Consider the following 27,052-nt stretch of genomic DNA (forward strand, 5'->3'; position numbering starts at 1 on the left):
ACTCAGACACACACACACACTCAGACACAGACACACTCAGACAAACATATTTTCAGACACTCAAACACACTCAGACACATACAGACACACTCAGACACACACTCAGCCACACACACTCTCGGGGACACACATACTCAGATACACACATTCAGAGACACACACTCACACATACTGAGACACACACACACTCAGGCACACACACAAACTCAGACACACATACTCACAAACTCAGACACACACACACACTCAGACACAGACAGACACTCATACAAACACACTCTCAGGCACTCAAACACACTCAGACACACACAAAAACTCAGACACAATATACACTCAGACACACACACTCAGATACATACACACACTCTCAGACACACACACACACTCAGACACACACAAAGACTCAGGCACACACAAAGACTCAGACACACACAAAGACTCAGACACACACACTCAGATACATACACACACACTTAGACATACACACATCCAGTCACACACACACTCACACGCACACTAAGACACATACATACTTAGATACAAACATTCAGACACACATACTCACAAACTCAGACACACACACACTCAGACATACACACACTCAGGCAAACACACTCTTAGACACTCAAACACACTCAGACACATATTGGCACACTCTGATACGCACACACAGACACTCACAGACACTCAGACATATACACACACTCTGAGACAGACATACTCGGGGACACACCCGCTCTCAGTCGCACACATTCAGACACACACACATACAGAGCCATACACACACACACAGACACACACATATTCAGGCACACATGCAAACTTAGACACAGACAAGAACACACTCAGATGCACAAACACACTCACACACACACACATTCAGACACACACACACTCAGACACACACACTCAGACACTCAGTCAGGCACTCAGAAACACTCACACGCACACACTCAGACACACGCATACACTCAGACACACACGCACACAGACACACATACACACTCAACACACAGGCGTACACTCAGCAAAACACACTCAGACACATACACACACACTCAGGCACTCACACGATCACACTCAGACACATACACACTCAGACACATACACACATACTCAGGCAGACTCACAGACACTCAGACACACACACTCTCAGACACACACACTCTCAGACACACACACACACACACTCTGTCACACACACTCAGACACACCCACTCAGACACACACACATTCAGATTCAGAAAAAGACTCAGACACACATCTACACTAAGCCACACACACTCAGACACAGACACACATACTCAGGCACACACACAAACTCAGACACACAGACAGTCACACACACTCTCGGACACACACATACTTAGATACACACATTCAGAGACACAAACTCACACACACTGAGACACACACGCACTCAGGCACTCACACAAACTCAGACACACATACTCACAAACTCAGACACACACACACACTCAGACACAGACACACTCAGACAAACATATTTTCAGACACTCAAACACACTCAGACACATACACACACACTCAGACACACACACACACACTCAGACACACACACACTCAGACACAAACACACTCAGATGCACACATTCAGACACACACAAACTCAGAAAGACACACACACACTCAGACACACACACACTCTCAGACAGTCTAACACACTCAGACACATACAGACACACTGACACACACATACTCAGACAAACACACACTCAGACTCACACGCACACTCAGACATACACACTCTCAGACAAACATACTCTCAGAAACTCAAACACATTCAGCCACATACGGACACACTCAGACACACACATACAATCAGACACACACACATTCATACAAACACTCTCTCAGACACTCAAACACAATAAGACACAGAAAGACACACATACAGGCACTCATAAACATACACACTCAGTCACACACAAAGACTTAGATACAATATACACTCAGGCACACACACTCAGATACAAACACACACACAGACATACATACACTCAGTCACACACACACTCAGACACACACACCCAGATGCACACATTCAGACACACACAATCTCAGACACACACACACATTCAGACACACACACACTCAGACACACACACGCAGACATTCAGTCAGGCACACTCAGACACACACACATGCACACACTCAGACACACGCACACACTCAGACACACACGCACTCAGACACATATCTACACTCAACACACAGGCGCACACTCAGCAAAACACACTCAGACACACACAAACACTAAGGCACTCACACGCACAGACTCAGACACATACACACTCAGACACACACACACATACTCAGGCACACACACTAACTCAGACACTCAGTCACAGACACACTCAGACACGCACACACACACATTCAGAACCATACATACATACTCAGCCACACACATACTCAGGCACACCACGAAAACTCAGACACAAATAAGAACACATTCAGACGCACACACACACCCAGACACACAAACATTCAGACACACACAAAGACCCAGACACACGTATACACTCAGTCACACACACTCAGTCACACACACTCAGTCACACACACTCAGACACACACACTCAGGCACACACACTCAGGCACACACACTCAGATGCACACACATTCAGAATCATACACACACATTCAGGCACACACAAAGATTCAGACACACGCACTCAGATACATACACACACACTCGGACAGACACACACTCAGCCACACACACTCTCGGGGACACACATACTCAGATACACACATTCAGAGACACACACTCACACATACTGAGACACACACACACTCAGGCACACACACAAACTCAGACACACATACTCACAAACTCAGACACACACACACACTCAGACACAGACACACTCAGACAAACATATTTTCAGACACTCAAACACACTCAGACACATACAGACACACTCAGACACACACTCAGCCACACACACTCTCGGGGACACACATACTCAGATACACACATTCAGAGACACACACTCACACATACTGAGACACACACACACTCAGGCACACACACAAACTCAGACACACATACTCACAAACTCAGACACACACACACACTCAGACACAGACAGACACTCATACAAACACACTCTCAGGCACTCAAACACACTCAGACACACACAAAAACTCAGACACAATATACACTCAGACACACACACTCAGATACATACACACACTCTCAGACACACACACACACTCAGACACACACAAAGACTCAGGCACACACAAAGACTCAGACACACACAAAGACTCAGACACACACACTCAGATACATACACACACACTTAGACATACACACATCCAGTCACACACACACTCACACGCACACTAAGACACATACATACTTAGATACAAACATTCAGACACACATACTCACAAACTCAGACACACACACACTCAGACATACACACACTCAGGCAAACACACTCTTAGACACTCAAACACACTCAGACACATATTGGCACACTCTGATACGCACACACAGACACTCACAGACACTCAGACATATACACACACTCTGAGACAGACATACTCGGGGACACACCCGCTCTCAGTCGCACACATTCAGACACACACACATACAGAGCCATACACACACACACAGACACACACATATTCAGGCACACATGCAAACTTAGACACAGACAAGAACACACTCAGATGCACAAACACACTCACACACACACACATTCAGACACACACACACTCAGACACACACACTCAGACACTCAGTCAGGCACTCAGAAACACTCACACGCACACACTCAGACACACGCATACACTCAGACACACACGCACACAGACACACATACACACTCAACACACAGGCGTACACTCAGCAAAACACACTCAGACACATACACACACACTCAGGCACTCACACGATCACACTCAGACACATACACACTCAGACACATACACACATACTCAGGCAGACTCACAGACACTCAGACACACACACTCTCAGACACACACACTCTCAGACACACACACACACACACTCTGTCACACACACTCAGACACACCCACTCAGACACACACACATTCAGATTCAGAAAAAGACTCAGACACACATCTACACTAAGCCACACACACTCAGACACAGACACACATACTCAGGCACACACACAAACTCAGACACACAGACAGTCACACACACTCTCGGACACACACATACTTAGATACACACATTCAGAGACACAAACTCACACACACTGAGACACACACGCACTCAGGCACTCACACAAACTCAGACACACATACTCACAAACTCAGACACACACACACACTCAGACACAGACACACTCAGACAAACATATTTTCAGACACTCAAACACACTCAGACACATACAGACACACTCAGACACACACACGCAGACACACACACACACACACTCACCAAACACATATTCAGGCGCACACGCAAACTCAGACACAAACAAGAACACACTCAGGCGCGCACACACACTCAGACACACACACATTCAGAAATACATACACACTCAGACACACACGCTCAGACACACACACACTCAGGCACACACACTCAGGCACACACACTCAGGCACACACACAAACCCAGACACACACACTCAGACACACACACACTCAGACACACATACACTCAGACACACACACTCAGGCACACACACAAACCCAGACACACATACTCACAAACTCAGACACACATCACAATCAGAGACACACACACTCTGACAAAAACACTCTCAGACACTCAAACACACTCAGACACATACAGACACACATACAGGCACTCAAAAATATACACACTCAGACACACACAAAAACTCAGACACAATATACACTCAGACACACACACACTCAGATACATACACACACTCTCAGACACACACACACACAAAGACTCAGACACACACACTCAGATACATACACACACACTTAGACATACACACATCCAGTCATTCACACTAAGACACATACATAGCTAGATACAAACATTCAGACACACATACTCACAAACTCAGACACATAAACACTCAGACATACACACACTCAGGCAAACACACTCTCAGACACTCAAACACACTCAGACACATACAGGCACACTCAGATACACACACGCAGATACTCACAGACACTCAGACATATACACACACTCTGAGACAGACATACTCAGACACACACCCGCACTCAGTCACACACATTCAGACACACACACATTCAGAGCCATACACACACACTCAGACACACACATATTCAGACACACATGCAAACTCAGACACAGACAAGAACACACTCAGACGCACAAACACACTCAGACACACACACATTCAGACACACACAAACTCAGACACACACACACACTCAGACACACACTCAGACACTCAGTCAGGCACTCAGACACACTCACACACTCAGACACACGCACACACTCAGACACATACACACACAGACACACATACACACTCAACACACAGGCGCACACTCAGCAAAACACACTCAGACACACACACACACACACACTCAGACACTCAGTCAGGCACTCAGACACACTCACACGCACACTCTCAGACACACGCACACACTCAGACACACACGCACACAGACACACATACACACTCAACACACAGGCGCACACTCAGCAAAACACAATCAGACACATACACACACACACTCAGGCACTCACACGCTCACACTCAGACACATACACACTCAGACACAGGCACACATACTCAGGCATACACACGAACTCAGACACACAGACACTCAGACACACACACTCTCAGACACACACACTCTCAGACACACACACACACACTCTGTCACACACACTCAGACACACCCACTCAGACACACACACATTCAGATACACACACTCAGACACACACACACACACACACACACACACTGAGACACACATACACACTCAGGCCCACACACAAACTCAGACACACTTACGCTCAAATTCAGACACACACACACATTCAGACACACACACTCAGACGCACAAACACGCTCAGACAAACACACATTCAGACACACACACTCAGACACACACACACACACACTCTCAGACACACATACACACTCAGCAAAACACACTCAGGCACTCACACGCACACACTCAGACACATACACACTCAGACACACACACAGTCAGTCACACACACTCAGACGCACAAACACACTCAGACAAACACACATTCAGACACACACTCAGACACACACACACGCTCAGCCACACATACACACTCAGCAAAACACACTCAGGCACTCACACGCACACACTCAGACACATACACACTCAGACACACACACAGTCAGTCACACACACAGTCAGTCACACACACATTCCGAACCATACACACACGCTGAGGCACACACTCAGACACAATCAGGCACACTCAGTCACACACACGCACATTCTCAGACCCACACACACTCAAACACACACACACACACACTTAGACACACTCACACTCAGACAAATACACGCTGAGACACACGCACACCCTTACACACACACACACACACACTCTGACTCACACACGAACACTCAAACACACATACATTTAGACACACACACTTAGATACACACAAACCTAGAGAAACACACACTCAGACACTCACACACACTCAGACACATACACACACTCAGACACACACACTCTCAGACACTCAAACACACTCAGACACATGCAGACACACTCAGACACACTCAGACACACACATTCAGACACTCAGACACACACATTCAGACATTCACACACACTCAGACACACACATGCTCAGACACACAGACACTTAGACACACAGGCACTCAGACACTCAGACACACAGACACTCAGACACACACACTTAGAGGCACACATTGACACAGACACACACTCAGACACACTCAGACACACACACACACACACTCAGACACTCACTGAGGCACACTCAGACACATACACACGCACATACTCAGACACACGCACACACTCTCAGACACACACACACACTCTCAGACACACAAACTCTCAGACACACACACTCTCAGACACACACACTCTCAGACACACACACTCTCAGACACACACACTCTCAGACACACACACTCTCAGACACACACACACACTCTCAGACACACACACTCTCAGACACACACACATGCTTAGACACACACACTCTCAGACAAACACAAACTGAGACACACACAGACTTAGACACACCCATACATGAACACTCAGACACACACTTAGACACACACACTTAGACACACACACTTAGACACACTCACTTAGACACACACACTTAGACACACACACTTAGACACACAAGAGTCAGACATACACACACATGACTTCCGGTTGCGGCGATGCGGAGCTAAGCCGCACATTTCGGCAGCTCCCGCTAGATCGGACTTTTGGGCTCTCCGGAGGAGCCACAACGGAACGTTTTTGATCTAATCCCGTGTGGGAAGGTGAAGTAAGGCCCCCCTTCCGTCGTGTATGGAGGGGACTAGAAGTGGAGGGACAAAAAAAGAGGCTTTGGATCAGCGGCAGAAACGAGGGGGAGAAAACAAGATGGCGGAGGGCGGAGATCGAGCAGCATGGGGGCCGGACCAGCAGGAGTTTCTCAGGCGCTGCATGGAGGAGCTTAAAAAGGAGGTGCTGGCGCCAATGCTGTTGGCGATCGAGGGGCTGAAGGAGACCCAGAAGGCCCAGGCGATAGAGCTCCGAGAGGTGAAGGAAAAAACTAATGAGAATGAGGACGAGATCTTGGGCCTGGCGGTGAAGATGGAGGCGCACGAGGCGCTGCACAAGCGCCGAGAGATTCGAAGTCCTGGAGAACAGGTCGCGGAGGAAGAATCTCCGGATTCTGGGTCTCCCCAAAGGAGTGGAGGGGGCTGATGCCGGGGCGTATGTGAGCACGATGCTCCATTCGCTGATGGGTGCGGAGGCCTCTCCGAGCCCCCTGGAGCGAGAAGGGGCTCACCGGGTCCTGGCGAGGAGACCCAAGGCCGGCGAGCCGCCAAGGGCGATAGTGGCGAGGTTCCATCGTTTCGCGGACAGAGAGAGTGTCCTGAGATGGGCCAAGAAGGAGCGGAGCAGTAGATGGGAGAATGCGGTGATCCGAGTCTACCAGGACTGGAGCGCGGAGGTGACAAAGAGGAGAGCTGGCTTCAACCGGGCCAAGGCGGTGCTACATAAAAAATGGGTGAGATTCGGAATGCTGCAGGAGCGCGACTGTGGGTCACGTACCAGGATCGACACCACTATTTTGAAACGCCAGAAGAGGCTTGGACATTTATCCAAACGGAAAAATTGGACTCGAACTGAAGGACTGTGGTTGTGGGGGAGGTGTTGACTGTGTACAGGGTTGTAAGTATGGGTAAAGAATGTTTCACAGGTGGGACGATGGATGGGGATGGGGGGAAGAGATTTTGAAGGGGGGACAGGGAGGAATGTGGGCGTCGGTGCTGGAGGGAGGTGAGACTCGGGGATGGGGGGACTGGGATAAGGGCCGCAACAGGAGCTGCGCCACAGGGGGCGGGGCTGGCTCAGGAAAGCGCGGGCTTTTTCCCGCGCTAGGGAGGGGGGGGGATGGAGGAGCGCAAGGAGGAGGAGGGATTTCCACACGGGGGGGGGGCGTCAACGGGAAGGCGGGGGAAGCCGGGGTCAGCAGGAGTCAGCTGACTTACGGAAGTATTATGGGGGGGAGCAAGAAAGCTAGATTTGGATCTAGCGGTGGGGGGGGGGGGGGGGGGCTGGGGAGGGGGGTAGAGGGGGGGGACAATAGGGTTGCTGCTGCAATGGCCGAGGGGGGAACTGAAAATGGAAGAGGTGGCCGGGACGGGGGTTCCCCGCCTGGGGGACTGGAGGGTGCGGGACACGCGGGCACGGGACTGGCCTAAAATAGGAGATGGCTAGTCGGCAGGGGGGTGGGGGTGGGTAGCCCCCCAATCCGGCTGATCACGTGGGATGTGAGAGGCCTAAATGGGCCGGTTAAGAGGGCCCGAGTGTTCGCGCACTTAAAGGGACTGAAGGCAGACGTGGTCATGCTTCAGGAGACACATCTGAAGGTGGCAGATCAGGTCAGGTTAAGAAAGGGATGGGTAGGACAGGTGTTCCATTCGGGGCTGGATGCGAAGAATAGAGAGGTGGCAATACTGGTGGGGAAGCGGGTGTCGTTTGAGGCTAAGAACATAGTGGTGGACAACGGAGGCCGATATGTAATGGTGAGTGGTAGGTTGCAGGGGACGGGGGTGGTATTGGTAAATGTATACGCCCCGAATTGGGATGATGCTGGATTCATGAAACGTATGTTGGGGCGTATTCCAGACTTGGAGGTAGGAAGCTTGATAATGGGTGGGGACTTCAACACGGTGTTGGACCCAGCACTGGATCGCTCCAGATCCAGGACCAGAAAGAGGCCGGCTGCGGCCAAGGTGCTCAGGGAGTTTATGGACCAGATGGGGGGAGTAGATCCGTGGAGATTTGCCAGGCCTTTGGCCAGAGAATTCTCTTTTTTCTCCCATGTACACAAGGCCTACTCCCGGATAGATTTTTTTGTTCTGGGCAGGGCATTGATCTCGAAAGTGGAGGGGATGGAGTATTCGGCCATAGCCATTTCGGACCTGCACTGGGTGGAATTAGAGCTGGGGGAGGAGAGGGACCAACGCCCGCTGTGGTGGTTGGATGTGGGACTGCTGGCAGACGAGCAAGTGTGCGGGAGGGTGCGGGGGTGCATCGAAACATATCTGGAGGCCAACGACAACGGGGAGGTGCAGGTGGGAGTAGTATGGGAGGTGCTGAAGGCGTTGGTCAGGGGAGAGTTAATCTCCATCAGGGCTCATAGGGAGAAGAGAGAGGGCAGGGAAAGGGAGAGGTTAGTGGGGGAGATCCTAAGGGTGGACAGGAGATATGCAGAGGCCCCTGATGAGGGACTACTCGGGGAGAGACAAAGTCTCCAGACGGAGTTCGACCTGTTGACCACAGGGAAGGCAGAGACACAGTGAGGAAGGCACAGGGGGCGATGTATGAATATGGGGAGAAGGCGAGCCGGATGCTGGCACACCAGCTCCGGAAGAGGATGGCAGAGAGGGAAATAGGTGGAGTCAAGGATGGAAGGGGAACTACGGTGCGGAGTGCAGTGAAAGTGAATGAGGCATTCAAGGCCTTCTACGAGGAGCTGTATAGGTCCCAGCCCCCAGGGGGAAAAGAGGAGATGCGACGATTCTTGGACCAACTGAGGTTCCCAAGGGTGGAGGTGCAGGAGGTGGCTGGTTTGGGGGCGCCAATTGGGGTGGAGGAGCTGGTTAAAGGACTGGGGAGATGTAGGCAGGGAAGGCCCCGGGACCGGATGGGTTCCCGGTGGAGTTCTATAGAAAGTATGTAGACCTATTAGCCCCGTTGCTGGTAAGGACTTTCAATGAGGCAAGGGAGGGGGGGGGGTCCTTGTAGAAGCCAGGTATTTCGAATACAACTAGTATAGGTAAAAGATAGCTGTTTAAGCATAAATGTTGAGCCCCAGTTTTAAATGCCCATTTATACAGCATAATTCACTTTTACTGAAGTCCGTTGTTCTGGCAAATGCATATTTTCAAGATAATGACACTGTCTTGTGCTAATTGTCAAGGTCAAGGGATTGAATATACAGCACCATTGTTCACAATGCAGATAACAGCTGGGTCAGAAAAGCTGATGTTGCACATTGAAGATGGACGGCTTGCCATCAAATCAAATGTGTTTGAGTCTAACCCAAACCAATTAGGATTATATTGGGGTGTAATTAGACGATTTAAGACAGATATGAAAGTGTATAACTGAAAAGTTTCCCCCGCCATTTTAGGTTTTATTGTCTTTGTAAGGTTAGGTTAGGTTAGGTTAGGTTAGGTTGGGTTTTGTTGTCTTTGTGAGTATTGTCTTTGTAGCTTAAGTTTTGTTTTTCTGTTAGTTTAGTCAGTTTTTGCCTTTGATTCTAGTCTCCATTTTAGTTTATGTCTTTTGGGGGTTGTCAGTCTAACAGTCTGTGTCAGTGATGTTAGTCCACTTTTGACTTTGAGTTTGAGTTTAGCTGAAGATTAGCTTTCTCTCTCTTTTCATGTTTCATTGCCAGACTTTGACCTTTTAAAAGTTACTTTCGAGCTGTCTGCCTAAGCAAAGAAAGATAATGTCTGTAATTCTCTGAAAGCTTCGAATTGTCTACGAATTGCCTTTTAAATGACTTTCAAATTGTAATCAAGCGACTACAAATAAAACAATTCTTTTTGGCACCTGAGGAGTTTATACTGCAAATTTCTGCTGAGTTCCAGTATTCGCAAAGTGCTACTGATAACCGAATAGCAGAGATGATATAAATTCCTTCAACTATACACAGTCGAATAATACAAGGAATCGAACAACTTAACACAGTCTACAAATAGTACAAATCTTACAACTTGTCGTATTGCGCCAGGACTTGATTCATCAACTAAGCTTCCCCCAAACTTGGCGTAGTTCGACAGGTTAAGATCCCTTAAATTTAAGATTCTTTCAGTCCTGCCCCCGACAATGTCGGAGGCGACGATCTCTTTGATCCTGAAGCGGGATAAGGACCCACTGCAATGCGGGTCGTATAGGCTGATCTCGCTCCTCAACGTAGATGCTAAGTTGCTGGCAAAAGTGTTAGCTACGAGGATAGAGGACTGTGTCCCGGAGTGATTCACGAGGACCAGACGGGATTTGTAAAGGGCAGGCAGCTAAATACCAATGTGCGGAGGCTACTGAATGTGATTATGATGCCATCGGTGGAGGGAGGCGGAGATAGTGGCAGCTATGGACGCGGAGAAGGCCTTTGACCGCGTTCCCAGAGTGGGAATATCTCTGGGAAGTGTTGAGGAGGTTTGGGTTCGGGGGAGGGTTTATTAGTTGGGTTGAGCTCCTTTATAGAGCCCCGGTGGCGAGTGTGGTCACGAACCGGCGGAGGTCGGAGTATTTCCGGCTGTATCGAGGGACGAGGCAGAGGTGCCCCCATCCCCTCTGCTGTTTGCATTCGCAATTGAACCTTTGGCCATGGCGTTAAGGGAGTCGGGGAAATGGAGGGAGGTGGTCCGAGGGGGAGAGGAGCATCGAGTGTCGCTGTACGCAGTCGACCTGTTGCTGTATGTGACGTATCCAGTGGAGGGGATGGTTGAGGTCATGCAGATCCTAAGGGAGTTTGGGGACTTCTCGGGCTACAAGCTCAATGTGGGAAAGAGTGAGCTCTTTGTGGTGCACCCGGGGGATCAGGGAAGAGGGATAGACGACCTACCATTGAGGAGGGCAGAAAGGAGCTTTCGATACCTGGGGATCCAGGTAGCTAGGAACTGGGGGGCACTGCACAAACTTAATTTGACGCGGCTGGTGGAACAGATGGAGGAGAACTTTAAAAGGTGGGACATGTTGCCACTCTCACAAGCGGGCAGGGTACAGTCGATTAAAATGGTGGTCCTCCCGAGGTCTCTTTTTGTATTCCAATGCCTCCCAATTGTGATTACCAAGGCCTTTTTTAAGAGGGTAAGCAGGAGCATTATGGGATTTGTGTGGGCGAGCAAGACCCCGAGGGTAAGGAGAGGGTTCCTGGAGCGTAGTAGGGATAGAGGAGGGTTGGCGTTGCCGAATCTGGGTGGCTACTACTGGGCAGCCAACGTGGCGATGATCCGTAAGTGGATGATGGAGGGAGAGGGCGCGGCGTGGAAGAGGTTGGAGATGGCGTCCTGCAAAGGAACGAGCCTGGGGGTGCTGGTGACGGCACCGCTGCCGCTCTCGCCAACAAGGTACACCACGAGTCCGGTGGTGGCGGCAACGCTAAAGATCTGGGGGCAGTGGAGACGACACAGGGGTGCGACGGGAGCCTCGGTGTGGTCCCCGGTCAGAGACAACCATCGGTTTGTCCCAGGAAGGATGGACGGGGGGGTTTCAGAGCTGGTATCGGGCAGGGATTAGAAGAATAGGGGACCTGTTCATTGATGGGACGTTTGCGAGCTTAGGGGCGCTGGAGGAGAAATTTGGACTACCCCCGGGAAATGCCTTCAGGTACATGCAAGTGAGGGCGTTTGTGAGGCGGCAGGTGAGGGAATTCCCGCTGGTCCCGGCACAGGGGATTCAAGACAGGGTGATTTCGGGCATATGGGTCGGGGAGGGCAAGGTGTCGGCGATATACCAGGAGATGAAAGAAGAGGAGGAGGCTTTGGTAGAGGAGCTGAAGGGTAAATGGGAAGAGGAGCTGGGGGAGGAGATTGAGGAGGGTCTGTGGGCTGATGCCCTAAGTAGGGTTAATTCCTCTTCCTCGTGTGCCAGGCTTAGCCTGATACAATTTAAGGTTGTTCACAGAGCGCACATGACGGGGGCGAGGTTGAGCAGGTTCTTTGGGGTAGAGGACAGATGTGGAAGGTGCTCAGGGAGCCCGGTGAACCATGTCCATATGTTTTGGTCATGCCCGGCACTGGAGGGGTTCTGGAGAGGAGTGGCGGGAGCAATATCTCAGGTGGTGAAAGTCCGGGTCAAGCCAAGCCGGGGGGCTAGCAATATTTGGAGTAGTGGATGAGCCGGGAGTGCAGGAGGCGAAAGAGGCCGGAATTCTGGCCTTTGCGTCCCTAGTAGCCCGGCGAAGGATCTTGTTAGTGTGGAAAGATGCGAAGCCCCCCAGTGTGGAAGCCTGGATAAATGATATGGCAGGGTTTCTCAGGTTGGAGAGGATAAGGTTTGCCTTGAGAGGGTCAGTGCAGGGGTTCTCCAGGCGGTGGCAACCGTTACTAGACTATCTCGCGGAGCGTCAGATGGAGTTTGGTCGACAGCAGCAACCCAGGGAGTGGGGGGGGGGGGGGGGGAGAGGAGGGCAGGGGCATCTCTTTCTGGGGGAGGAGGGGGGGGGTAGAGGGAGGGATAGGGAATGGGGGTTCTTCGGGGGCCGTCTGAGCAAGAAAAACATAAACAATCCGGAAAACTGATATGTGCGGGAGGAATCCAATGTACAAAGTTCTGTACCATATTGATTTGCCATGTTTATGTCTTGCTATGCAAGTTTTTTCTTCTTTTTTTGTTACGGGGCGGGGGGGGGGGTTTGTTTATGTGGTTGAAAATTCTGTTAAAAATTCTTAATAAACACATTAAAAAAAAATTATACACACACACACTTAGACACACACACACTCAGATACACACAGACTCAGAAACACACCCTCAGGCAAACACACGTGCGCACACTCACACACACACACACTCAGTCACACACACAGATACACACACTCAGACACACACACACACTCAGACACTCAGTCAGACACACACACGCAGACACACGCACATCTGAGACAAACACTCACTCAGACACACATACACACTCAGACACTCGAGCACATTCAGACACATACAGACACACACAGTGAGACACACACACTCAGGCATATGTACACACATTCAGACACACACACACTCAGGCACACACACACAGACACACACGCACAGACACACTCACACACAAACTCAGACACACACACTCAGAAACATGCACAGTCAGACACACATACACACGCTCAGACACACACTCAGACACAATCAGGCACGCTCAGTCACACACACGCACATTCTCAGACCCACACACACTCAAACAGACACACACACTCAGACTCACACACAAACACTCAAACACACATACACTTAGACACACACACTTAGATACACACAATCCCAGACAAACACACACTCAGACACTCGCACACACACTCAGACATGCACACACTCAGACATACACACACACTCATACACACACACACACACACAGACTCACACACGAACACTCAAACACTTAGACACATGCACTTAGATACACACAATCCCAGACAAACACAGACTCAGACACTCACACACACACTCAGACACACACACTCAGACATACACACACTCATACACACACACACAGACTCACACACAAACACTCAAACACACATACACTTAGACACATGCACTTAGATACACACAATCCCAGACAAACACACACTCAGACACTCACACACACACTCAGACATGCACACACTCAGACATACACACACACTCAAACACACACACACACAGACTCACACACAAACACTCAAACACACATACACTTAGACACATGCACTTAGATACACACAATCCCAGACAAACACACACTCAGACACTCACACACACACTCAGACATGCACACACTCAGACATACACACACTCATACACACACACACTCAGACATACACATACTCAGACACACACACTCTCAGACACTCAAACACACTCAGACACACACACACATTCAGACACACACATGCTCAGACACACAGACACTCAGACACACACACTTAGATGCACACACTCACTCAGACACACATACTATGACACCTACACACACTCAGACACATACACACTCAGACACACACACTCAGACAAAAGCACTCCAGACACTCAAACACACTCAGACACATACAGGCACACTCAGAAACACACATACTCACACACTCAGACAGACACAGATATACACTCAGACTCACACGCACACACTCAGACACGCACACACACTCAGACACACACACATACTCAGACACACACACTCAGACACACTCAGACATACACTCAGACACACACACACACACACACTCAGACACTCACTGAGACACACTCAGACACACCCACGCACATACTCAGACACATACACGCACTCAGACACACACACTCTCAGACACACACTCAGACAAACACAGACTCAGCTATATGCGCATTCTGAAACACACACACTCAGGCACAAACTCAGACACACACACACACACAGGCACACACTCAGACACACACATACTCAGGCACCCACACAAACTCAGATAAACGCACACTGAGACACACACTCACACACTCAGACACTCGCACACTTACACACATTTAGACACACACACACAGACAAACGCACTCTCAGACACTCAAACACACTCCGACACATACAGACACACTCGGACACACACGTACTCAGACACACACTCAGTCACACATACTCAGACCCATACACACACTCAGACACACAGACGCACACAATCAGAAAAACACACACACACACACACAGGCACACACGCAAACTCAGACACACAGAACACTCACACACACGCACACAATGAGACATACACACACTCGGATACACACACACACACACTCAGGCACGCACAGAGACACACACGCATACACAGATGCACACACCCTCAGACACACACATGCACACACTCAGATACACACACACACTCAGACACACACACTCAGACACACACTTTCAGACACACACACTCAGTCACACACACACACGACGCACACACACTCAGACACACACACACACACATTCAGACATTCACTAAGTCACACGTACATACTCAGACACACACACACACTAAGACACACACACTCTCAGACACATGCACTCAGACACACACACAGACATAAACCCACACACAAACACTCAGACACACACGCTGAGACATGCACATACTCAGACACACCCACACTTAGACATGCACACACTTATGCACACACACTCAGACACACCTACACTCAGGCGCACACACACACGCACACACTCAGACACACACAAACACACTCAGACATACACACAATGAGACACACACACTCAGACTAACACTCTCAGACTCACACACACACACTCAGACACACACACTCAGACACACACACACTCAGGCACACACACACACTCAGACACACACACTCAGACACACACTCAGATAAACACTCACTCACACACGCATCCTCAGTCACCCACACTCTGTCACACCCTCACACGCACATTAAAGTGTATATTTGTCCGGTGAAGAGAAATCAAACGAATGATAGAGAGAGAGAGGGAGAGAAAGAGACGGGGAGAGTGAGAGACAGGAATAGGTAGAGACAGGGAGAGAGAGAGACCGCGAGAGATAGCAAAAGGGAAAGAGAGAGACAGGGAGGGAGAGAGAAAGGGATAGAAAGACAGGGAGAGACAGATACAGAGAGAGAGAGAGAGGGAGAGATAGAGATAGGGAGAGATAGAGACAGGGAGAGAGCGAGACAGGGAGAGATAGAGACAGAAAGACGGAGAGATAGAGACAGCGGGTGATAGAGCCAGGGAGAGATAGAGACAGGGAGAGATAGAGACAGAGAGAGATAGAGACAGGGAGAGAGAGAGACAGAGAGAGATAGAGACAGAGAGAGATAGAGACAGAGAGAGATAGAGATAGGGAGAGATAGAGACAGGGAGAGAGCGAGACAGGGAGAGATAGAGACAGAAAGACGGAGAGATAGAGACAGCGGGTGATAGAGCCAGGGAGAGATAGAGACAGGGAGAGATAGAGACAGAGAGAGATAGAGACAGGGAGAGAGAGAGACAGAGAGAGATAGAGACAGGGAGAGAGAGAGATAGGGAGAGATAGAGACAGGGAGAGAGAGAGACAGGGAGAGATAGAGACAGAAAGATGGAGAGATAGAGACAGGGAGAGATAGAGATAGGGAGAGATAGAGACAGGGAGAGATAGAGACAGAAAGACGGAGAGATAGAGACAGCGGGTGATAGAGCCAGGGAGAGATAGAGACAGGGAGAGATAGCGACAGAGAGAGATAGAGACAGGGAGAGATAGAGACAGAAAGACGGAGAGATAGAGACAGCGGGTGATAGAGCCAGGGAGAGATAGAGACAGGGAGAGATAGAGACAGGGAGAGATAGAGACAGAGAGAGATAGAGACAGGGAGAGAGAGAGACAGAGAGAGATAGAGACAGAGAGAGATAGAGATAGGGAGAGATAGAGACAGGGAGAGATAGAGACAGAAAGACGGAGAGATAGAGACAGGGGGTGATAGAGCCAGGGAGAGATAGAGACAGGGAGAGATAGAGACAGGGAGATAGAGACAGGGAGAGAGAGAGACAGAGAGAGATAGAGACAGGGAGAGAGAGAGACAGGGAGAGATAGAGACAGGGAGAGAGAGAGACAGGGAGAGATAGAGGCAGAAAGACGGAGAGATAGAGACAGGGAGAGATAGAGATAGGGAGAGATAGAGACAGAGATAGAGACAGAGAGAGAGACCGAGAGAGAGACAGGGAGAGAGACAGGGAGAGATTGAGACAGGGAGAGAGTGAGACAGGGAGAGAGAGAGACAGGGAGAGAGAGAGACAGGGAGAGAGAGAGACAGAAAGACGGAGAGATAGAGACAGGGGGTGATAGAGCCAGGGAGAGAGAGAGACAGGGAGAGATAGAGACAGGGAGAGATAGAGACAGAGAGAGATAGAGATAGGGAGAGATAGAGACAGGGAGAGAGAGAGACAGGGAGAGATAGAGACAGAAAGACGGAGAGATAGAGACAGGGGGTGATAGAGCCAGGGAGAGATAGAGACAGGGAGAGATAGAGACAGGGAGAGATAGAGACAGAGAGAGATAGAGATAGGGAGAGATAGAGCCAGGGAGAGATAGAGACAGGGAGAGATAGAGACAGAGAGAGATAGAGACAGGGAGAGAGAGAGACAGGGATAGATAGAGACAGAGAGAGGCAAAGACCGAGTAAGCCAGTGAGAAAAACATTGAGATAGAGAGAGGCAGTGATGCGCTAAGCGTCAAGAACCACAAAGACATGTGAGACTTTAACTCAGGCTTTAATATACTACATGGGAGGCTTACCCGACACAGACGACCCCAGAAAGAATGGGGCCTGTCCCAGAAGAGGTTCTTATACTAACCCCTGGGGGAGTGGCTAAGGCGGAGCTCTCCGTGGCCAGGTCGGGTTACCTACCAGTGACCGAACCTCTGCAGAGTTACAGTACAATACACAGTATTACAGGGCCACGTTACACACAACTATTATATACTATGTACAATGGTGGGGAGGTACAGTGGTGTATCACCACAGGCAGTGAGATAGAAACTGTTAGAGAGAGAGAGAGAGACTGACAGAGATTGAAATAGAGGAGTGGAGAGGAAGACACTGAGAGAGGGAGAGACCGAGACTGGGAGAGACAGCGAGAGAGAGAGAGAGAGAGAAAGAGATAGAGACAGAGAGATACAGAGGAAGCGTGAGAGAGGGACACGGAGAGAGAGATAGTAAGCGAGAGAGAGAAAGAGATAGAGAAAGAGATATAGGGCGAAATTCTCCCGAAACAGCGCGATGTCCGCCGACTGGCGCCCAAAACGGCGCCAATCAGACGGGCATCGCGTCGCCCCAAAGGTGCGGAATGCTTTGCATCTTTGGGGGCCGAGCCCCAACATTGAGGGGCTAGGCCGACGCCGGAGGAATTTCCGCCCCGCCAGCTGGCGCGGAAATGACATGTCGGGGCGGCGCATGCGCGGGAGCGTCAGCGGCCGCTGACAGTTTCCCGCGCATGCGCAGTGGAGGGAGTCTCTTCCGCCTCCGCCATGGTGGAGACCGTGGCGGAGGCGGAAGGGAAAGAGTGCCCCCACGGCACAGGCCGGCCTGCGGATCGGTGGGCCCCGATCGCGGGCCAGGCCACCGTGGGGGCACCCAACGGGACCAGATCGCCCCGCGACCCCCCCAGGACCCCGGAGCCCCCCCACGCCGCCTTGTCCCGCCGTTTAATCCACGCCGGCGGGACATGCAATTTATCAGCGGGACTTCGGCCCATCCAGGCCGGAGAATCGAACGGGGGGGCCCGCCAACCTGCGCGGCCCGATTCCCGCCCCCGCCGAATATCCGGTACCGGAGACTTTGGCAACCGGCGGGGGCGGGATTCACGGCAGCCCCCGGCGATGCTTCAACCCGGCGGGGGGGTCGGAGAATGGCGCCCCTAGAGGCAGCGGGAGACAGAGAGAGAGGGGCACGGAGAGAGGTAGACAGCTAGAGAGAGAGACAGACAGAGAGAGTTGGAGAGAGGCGGAGAGAGACAGAATGAGAGATGGAGAGAGAGTGACGTCGAGGTAGAGACACAGAGAGGGAGAGAGTTGGAGAGAGAGACGCAATGAGAGACGAAGCGAGTGATGGAAAGAGAAACTATGAGAGAGAGACAGCGAGGTAGAGACAGAGAGAGAGATTGTGACAGAGGCAGAGACAGAGAGAGAGAGATAGCGAGAGAGACAGAGAGGTGGAGTGAGGGAGAGAGAGACAGCGCGAGACAGAGCGAGAAAAAGACAGAGAGAGAGAGATGGAGAGAGAGACGGAAAGAGATAGAGTGAGAGACAGCGAGGTAGAGACAGAGACAGAGAACGAGATGGAGAGAGAGACAGCGAGGTACAGACAGAGAGAGAGAAGGGGAGAGATGGAGAGAGAGAGGGAGAGAGAGATAGAGAGACAGACAGAGAGGGAGAGACAGAGAGAGAGAGAGATGGAGAGAGAGAGACAGCGAGGTACAGACAGAGAGGGGGAGAGATGGAGAGAGAGATAGAGAGAGAGACAGCGAGGGGGAGAGACAGAGAGAGACAGCGAGGCAGAAAGAGAGAGAGACAGAGAGTGACAGAGAGAGCGAGCAATGGAGATAGAGAGACACAGAGAGAGTGACAGAGAAGGACAGCGAGGCAGAAAGAGAGAGAGAGACAGAGAGAGAGTCAGCGAGGGAGGGACAGAAAGAAACAGCTGTTACCTTGTTTCCTCTCCGAGTCTCAAATGTTTGACGTTGTTTTCATGGTTTATAGGATGGGATATGTAAATATATGCAGTCGATGATGATGTAGCTCTGCCCAGGGCAGTCGTCTGTTAGACTCACGGACGAGAATTTGGGTGAGGTCAGAGCTCCCGGCCTCCTTCTTTTTCCAAATTCCAATCCAAGGGCAATTTGGTCAACTTGTGTGTCTCAGTCCCCTCTCTCTCTCAGGGAGATATCTGTACACTGACTGGTGTCTCTCAGTCCCCTCTCTCTCTCAGGGAGATATCTGTACACTGACTGGTGTCTCTCAGTCCCCTCTCTCTCTCAGGGGGATATCTGTACACTGACTGGTGTCTCCCAGTCCCCTCTCTCTCAGGGAGATATCTGTACACTGACTGGTGTCTCTCAGTCCCCTCTCTCTCTCAGGGGGATATCTGTACACTGACTGGTGTCTCCCAGTCCCCTCTCTCTCTCAGGGAGATATATGTACACTGACTGGTGTCTCTCAGTCCCCTCTCTCTCTCAGGGAGATATCTGTACACTGACTGGTGTCTCTCAGTCCCCTCTCTCTCTCAGGGAGATATCTGTACACTGACTGGTGTCTCTCAGTCCCCTCTCACTCAGGGAGATATCTGTACACTGACTGGTGTCTCTCAGTCCCCCCTCTCTCTCTCAGGGTGATATCTGTACACTGACTGGTGTCTCTCAGTCCCCTCTCTCTCAGGGAGACATCTGTACACTGACTGGTGTCTAACAGTCCCCTCTCTCTCAGGGAGATATCTGTACACTGACTGGTATCTCTCAGTCCCCTCTCTTTCTCAGGGAGATATCTGTACACTGACTGATGTCTCTCAGTCCCCTCTCTCTCTCAGGGAGATATCTGTACACTGACTGGTGTCTCTCAGTCCCCTCTCTCTCTCAGGGAGATATCTGTACACTGACTGGTGTCTCTCAGTCCCCCCTCTCTCTCAGGGTGATATCTGTACACTGACTGGTGTCTCTCAGTCCCCCCTCTCACGCAGGGAGATATCTGTACATTGACTGGTGTCTCTCAGTCCCCTCTCTCTCAGGGAGATATCTGTACACTGACTGGTGTCTCTCATCCCCTCTCTCTCAGGGAGATATCTGTACACTGACTGTTGTCTCTCAGTCCCCTCTCTCTCTCAGGGAGATATCTGTACACTGACCGGTGTCTCTCAGTCCCCTCTCTCTCTCAGGGTGATATTTATACACTGACTGGTGTCTCTCAGTCCCCCCTCTCTCTCAGGGAGACATCTGTACACTGACTGGTGTCTCTCAGTCCCCTCTCTCTCTCAGGGAGATAACTGTACACTGACTGGTGTCTCTCAGCCCCCCCTCTCTCTCAGGGTGATATCTGTACATTGACTGGTGCCTCTCAGTCCCCTCTCTCTCAGGGAGATATCTGTACACTGACTGGTGTCTCTCAGTCACCTCTCTCTCAGGGAGATATCTGTACACCGACTGGTGTCTCTCAGTCCTCTCTCTCTCAACGAGATATCTGTACACTGACTGGTGTCTCTCAGTCCCCTCTCTCTCTGGGAGATATCTGTACACTGACTGGTGTCTCTCAGTCCCCTCTCTCCCTCATGGAGATATCTGTATACTGACTGGTGTCTCTCAGTCCCCTCTCTCTCTCAGGGAGATATCTGTACACTGACTGGTGTCTCTCAGTCCCCCCTCCCTCTCAGGGAGATGTCTGTACACTGACTGGTGTCTCTCAATCCTCTCTCTCTCAGGGAGATATCTGTACACTGACTGGTGCCTCTCAGTCCTCTCTTTCTCAGGGAGATATCTGTACACTGACTGATGTCTCTCAGTCCTCTCTCTCAGGGCGATATCTGTACACTGACTGGTGTCTCTCAGTCCTCTCTTTCTCAGGGAGATATCTGTACACCGACTGGTGTCTCTCAGTCCCCTCTCTCTCAGGGAGATATCTGTACATTGACTGGTGTCACTCAGTCCCCCCTCTCTCAGGGAGATATATGTACACTGACTGGTGTCTCTCAGTCCCCTCTCTCCCTGGGAGATATCTGTACACTGACTGGTGTCTCTCTGTCCCGTCTCTCCCTCATGGAGATATCTGTATACTGACTGGTGTCTCTCAGTCCCCTCTCTCTCTCAGGGAGATATCTGTACACTGACTGGTGTCTCTCAGTCCCCCCTCCCTCTCAGGGAGATGTCTGTACACTGACTGGTGTCTCTCAGTCCCCTCTCTCACACAGGGAGATATCTGTACACTGACTGGAGTCTCTCAGTCCTCTCTCTCTCAGGGAGATATCTGTACACTGACTGGTGTCTCTCAGTCCTCTCTTTCTCAGGGAGGTATCTGTACACTGACTGGTGACTCTCAGTCCCCTCTCTCTCAGGAAGATATCTGTACATTGACTGGTGTCTCTCAGTCCCCTCTCTCTCAGGCTGATATCTGTACACTGAATGGTGTCTCTCAGTCCCCTCTCTCTCAGGGAGATATCTGTACACTGACTGGTGTCTCTCAGTCCCCTCTCTCTCAGGGAGATATCTGTACACTGACTGGTGTCTCTCAGTCCTCTCTCTCAGGGAGATATCTGTACACTGACTGGTGTCTCTCAGTCCTCTCTTTCTCAGGGAGATATCTGTATACTGACTGGTGTCTCTCAGTCCCCTCTCTCTCTCAGGGAGATATCTGTACACTGACTGGTGTCTCTCAGTCCCCTCTCTCTCAGGGAGATATCTGTACATTGACTGGTGTCTCTCAGTCCCCTCTCTCGCAGGGAGATATTTGTACACTGACTAGTGTCTCTGAGTCTCCTCTCTATCAGGGAGATTACTGTACACTGACTGGTGTCTCTCAGTCCTCTCTTTCTCAGGGAGATATCTGTACACTGACTGGTGTCTCTCAGTCCCCCGTCTCTCAGGGAGATATCTGTACACTGACTGGTGTCTCTCAGTCCCTCTCTCTCAGGGAGATATCTGTACACTGACTGGTGTCTCTCAGTCCCTCTCTCTCAGGGAGATATCTGTACACTGACTGGTGTTTCTCTGTCCTCTCTCTCAGGGAGATATCTGTACACTGACTGTTGTCTCTCAGTCCCCTCTGTCTCAGGGAGATATCTGTACACTGACTGGTGTCTCTCAGTCCCCTCTCTCTCTCAGGGAGATATCTATACACTGACTGCTGTCTCTCAGTCCCCTCCCTCTCAGGGAGATATCTGTACACTGACTATTGTCTCTCAGTCCCCTCTCTCTCAGGGAGATATCTGTACACTGACTGGTGTCTCTCAGTCCCCTCTCTCTCTCAGGGAGATATCTGTACACTGACTGGTGTCTCTCAGTCCTCTCTCTCTCACGCAGATATCTGTACACTGACTGGTGTCTCTCAGTCCTCTCTCTCTTTCAGGGAGATATCTGTAAACTGACTGGTGTCTCTCAGTCCTCTCTCTCTCAGGGAGATATCTCTACACTGACTGGTGTCTCTCAGTCCTCTCTCTCTCAGGGAGATATCTGTTGTAAGTTTTTCGGGCAATTCGGCCCTTTTTGGACTGCCCAAGAATAAAACCCAGAGACTAAACTGGACACTTTTCAGCCAAAGGAACGTAACCAAATTTCCCAGCAGGCTTGGTCCGCTGAGCTGAGTAGGGGCATAGGTATTTACAAACCCCCCCAGGAGCTACAAGGAAGAAGGAGCCAGACAACTAGATAAGATTAAAACACAGACAAAGGGGCATGGTAATGCTGTAAGGGGCCTGCCTGCAAGCAGGACAATGGGATGGTCATTGCCCCATGCAGATGTAAATGACTTGGCCTCCACCAGAGCAGAATCCAATTAACACCCCATCAACATAGCAAGGTGAGAATAGCAGCCATCTCCGGAGCAGCTGGAAGACTTTGAAAATCTTCACAAGAGAGCTTAACCTTGTTATCCCAAAAAGCAGACTGTCTGGGCTCAGTATATTGCGCTGGAAAAGCCCCTTGAAGATAAACGGTAGAAAAAACCAAGTTGGAGGCGGACCTGGGGGAGGTACTCCAATCCTGACAGAAGCCACCGGCAGGAACTCACTGGGTGGAGGGGGCGGAGTCGGCGCCAAATTCAAATCGCGGCAGGTCTGCCTGGCTGGAAGGAGCGGACCTGCGAGGAGAACCCGGAAGCGAACAGCTCTGACCGGCTCAAAGGGGGCGGGACCAGCGGGAACTTTAAACTTGGACCGATACAACGCAAAGGGGGAGGAAAACCCGGAAGTCGACAGCTCTGACCGGCTCAAAGGGGGCGGGACCAGCGGGAACTTTAAACCTTACCAATTCAATGCAAAAGGGGCTGGCCGAACACAGGAAAAAGCCAGGTAAAACGGATATAAAAGGGGCTGTGTTGCGATTGAGGGGCTCTTGGCTTGACCTCTCCACCTTTGACTTGACCTCCTGCAGCCTGTGACTGTAAGTACCCTGCAGCAGCTTGCGAAACTCCCTTGACCTTGATAGTGGTTGAGGCTTTGGGGAAGGGGACTTGATTTGTGTTCTGTGTCATTGCTAAAACTGTGTAACAATAAGATTTTACGTTGTGTCCGTTATAGTACTTTCTGAATAGACTTAGTTTGTGTTAGAGTTTAAGATTTTATTATAATTTCTTCTGTTTGATGATTTTGACCTGGGTTTTGCAATAAACCTTGATTTGCTGATAATTGGAGTCGTTTAAATTCTTCAATCTCTCACCAGCGATCTCTGACCAAGTCATTGTTAAGATATTCCTCACCTTAATTCCGGGTTCGAGAATCTAGGGTCATCTTGAACGATTCACTCAGGACAGGCTGCTGGTTAGGTAATAAACAGCAGTGTCCTATTCTCTCTCTTGGGAAAGCTACTCCAGCGAAGTAGGAACCGGGTGGGTGTTGCACCACCGGCAAGAGAGAGAATCACCTGGGCATTGGTGGGGGTCTGGATATCTGTGTGATATAAGCCTCAGGCTTCCGGTTAGGGATAAACGGCAGGCTTGATTCAGTGCTCTCTCCCGTGGAGGTGTCCCAGTGCGGCATCCCCTGGCCTCTGAAGTTTCAGTGCCAGCTGGAGAGAGACACACACAGATACTCAAACCCCAGATATCGGCCCAGTAGTGGAGTAGCAGAGATGGAACCCTCTACACCCTCTCTCTCTCAGGGAGATATCTGTACACTGACTGGTGTCTCTCAGTCCCCTCTCTCTCTCAGGGAGATATCTGTACACTGACTGGTGTCTCTCAGTCCCCTCTCTCTCAGGGGGATATCTGTACACTGACTGGTGTCTCCCAGTCCCCTCTCTCTCTCAGGGAGATATATGTACACTGACTGGTGTCTCTCAGTCCCCTCTCTCTCTCAGGGAGATATCTGTACACTGACTGGTGTCTCTCAGTCCCCTCTCTCTCTCAGGGAGATATCTGTACACTGACTGGTGTCTCTCAGTCCCCTCTCACTCAGGGAGATATCTGTACACTGACTGGTGTCTCTCAGTCCCCCCTCTCTCTCTCAGGGTGATATCTGTACACTGACTGGTGTCTCTCAGTCCCCTCTCTCTCAGGGAGACATCTGTACACTGACTGGTGTCTAACAGTCCCCTCTCTCTCAGGGAGATATCTGTACACTGACTGGTATCTCTCAGTCCCCTCTCTTTCTCAGGGAGATATCTGTACACTGACTGATGTCTCTCAGTCCCCTCTCTCTCTCAGGGAGATATCTGTACACTGACTGGTGTCTCTCAGTCCCCTCTCTCTCTCAGGGAGATATCTGTACACTGACTGGTGTCTCTCAGTCCCCCCTCTCTCTCAGGGTGATATCTGTACACTGACTGGTGTCTCTCAGTCCCCCCTCTCACGCAGGGAGATATCTGTACATTGACTGGTGTCTCTCAGTCCCCTCTCTCTCAGGGAGATATCTGTACACTGACTGGTGTCTCTCATCCCCTCTCTCTCAGGGAGATATCTGTACACTGACTGTTGTCTCTCAGTCCCCTCTCTCTCTCAGGGAGATATCTGTACACTGACCGGTGTCTCTCAGTCCCCTCTCTCTCTCAGGGTGATATTTATACACTGACTGGTGTCTCTCAGTCCCCCCTCTCTCTCAGGGAGACATCTGTACACTGACTGGTGTCTCTCAGTCCCCTCTCTCTCTCAGGGAGATAACTGTACACTGACTGGTGTCTCTCAGCCCCCCCTCTCTCTCAGGGTGATATCTGTACATTGACTGGTGCCTCTCAGTCCCCTCTCTCTCAGGGAGATATCTGTACACTGACTGGTGTCTCTCAGTCACCTCTCTCTCAGGGAGATATCTGTACACCGACTGGTGTCTCTCAGTCCTCTCTCTCTCAACGAGATATCTGTACACTGACTGGTGTCTCTCAGTCCCCTCTCTCTCTGGGAGATATCTGTACACTGACTGGTGTCTCTCAGTCCCCTCTCTCCCTCATGGAGATATCTGTATAC

General features: G+C 50.5%; 1 protein-coding gene across 2 annotated transcripts in view; it reads right to left on the reverse strand.

The window, feature by feature from the left end:
- LOC140395990 (sulfotransferase 1 family member D1-like) overlaps positions 1–27,052 on the reverse strand; it is a 135,204-nt gene that overhangs the window by 76,667 nt on the left and 31,485 nt on the right. Inside the window, exon 1 of one of the 2 annotated variants that reach the window (XM_072484026.1) lies at positions 18,698–18,722. The exons of the other annotated variant lie outside the window; for it this stretch is intronic. The gene's annotated coding sequence lies outside the window, so the exon portion shown is untranslated. Of the gene's footprint in view, positions 1–18,697; positions 18,723–27,052 lie in introns of those variants that run through there. 2 annotated transcript variants of the gene reach the window in all.

Source organism: Scyliorhinus torazame, chromosome 19 (assembly GCF_047496885.1).
Source record: "Scyliorhinus torazame isolate Kashiwa2021f chromosome 19, sScyTor2.1, whole genome shotgun sequence".
In the NCBI taxonomy this organism is placed as follows: Eukaryota; Metazoa; Chordata; class Chondrichthyes; order Carcharhiniformes; family Scyliorhinidae; genus Scyliorhinus; species Scyliorhinus torazame.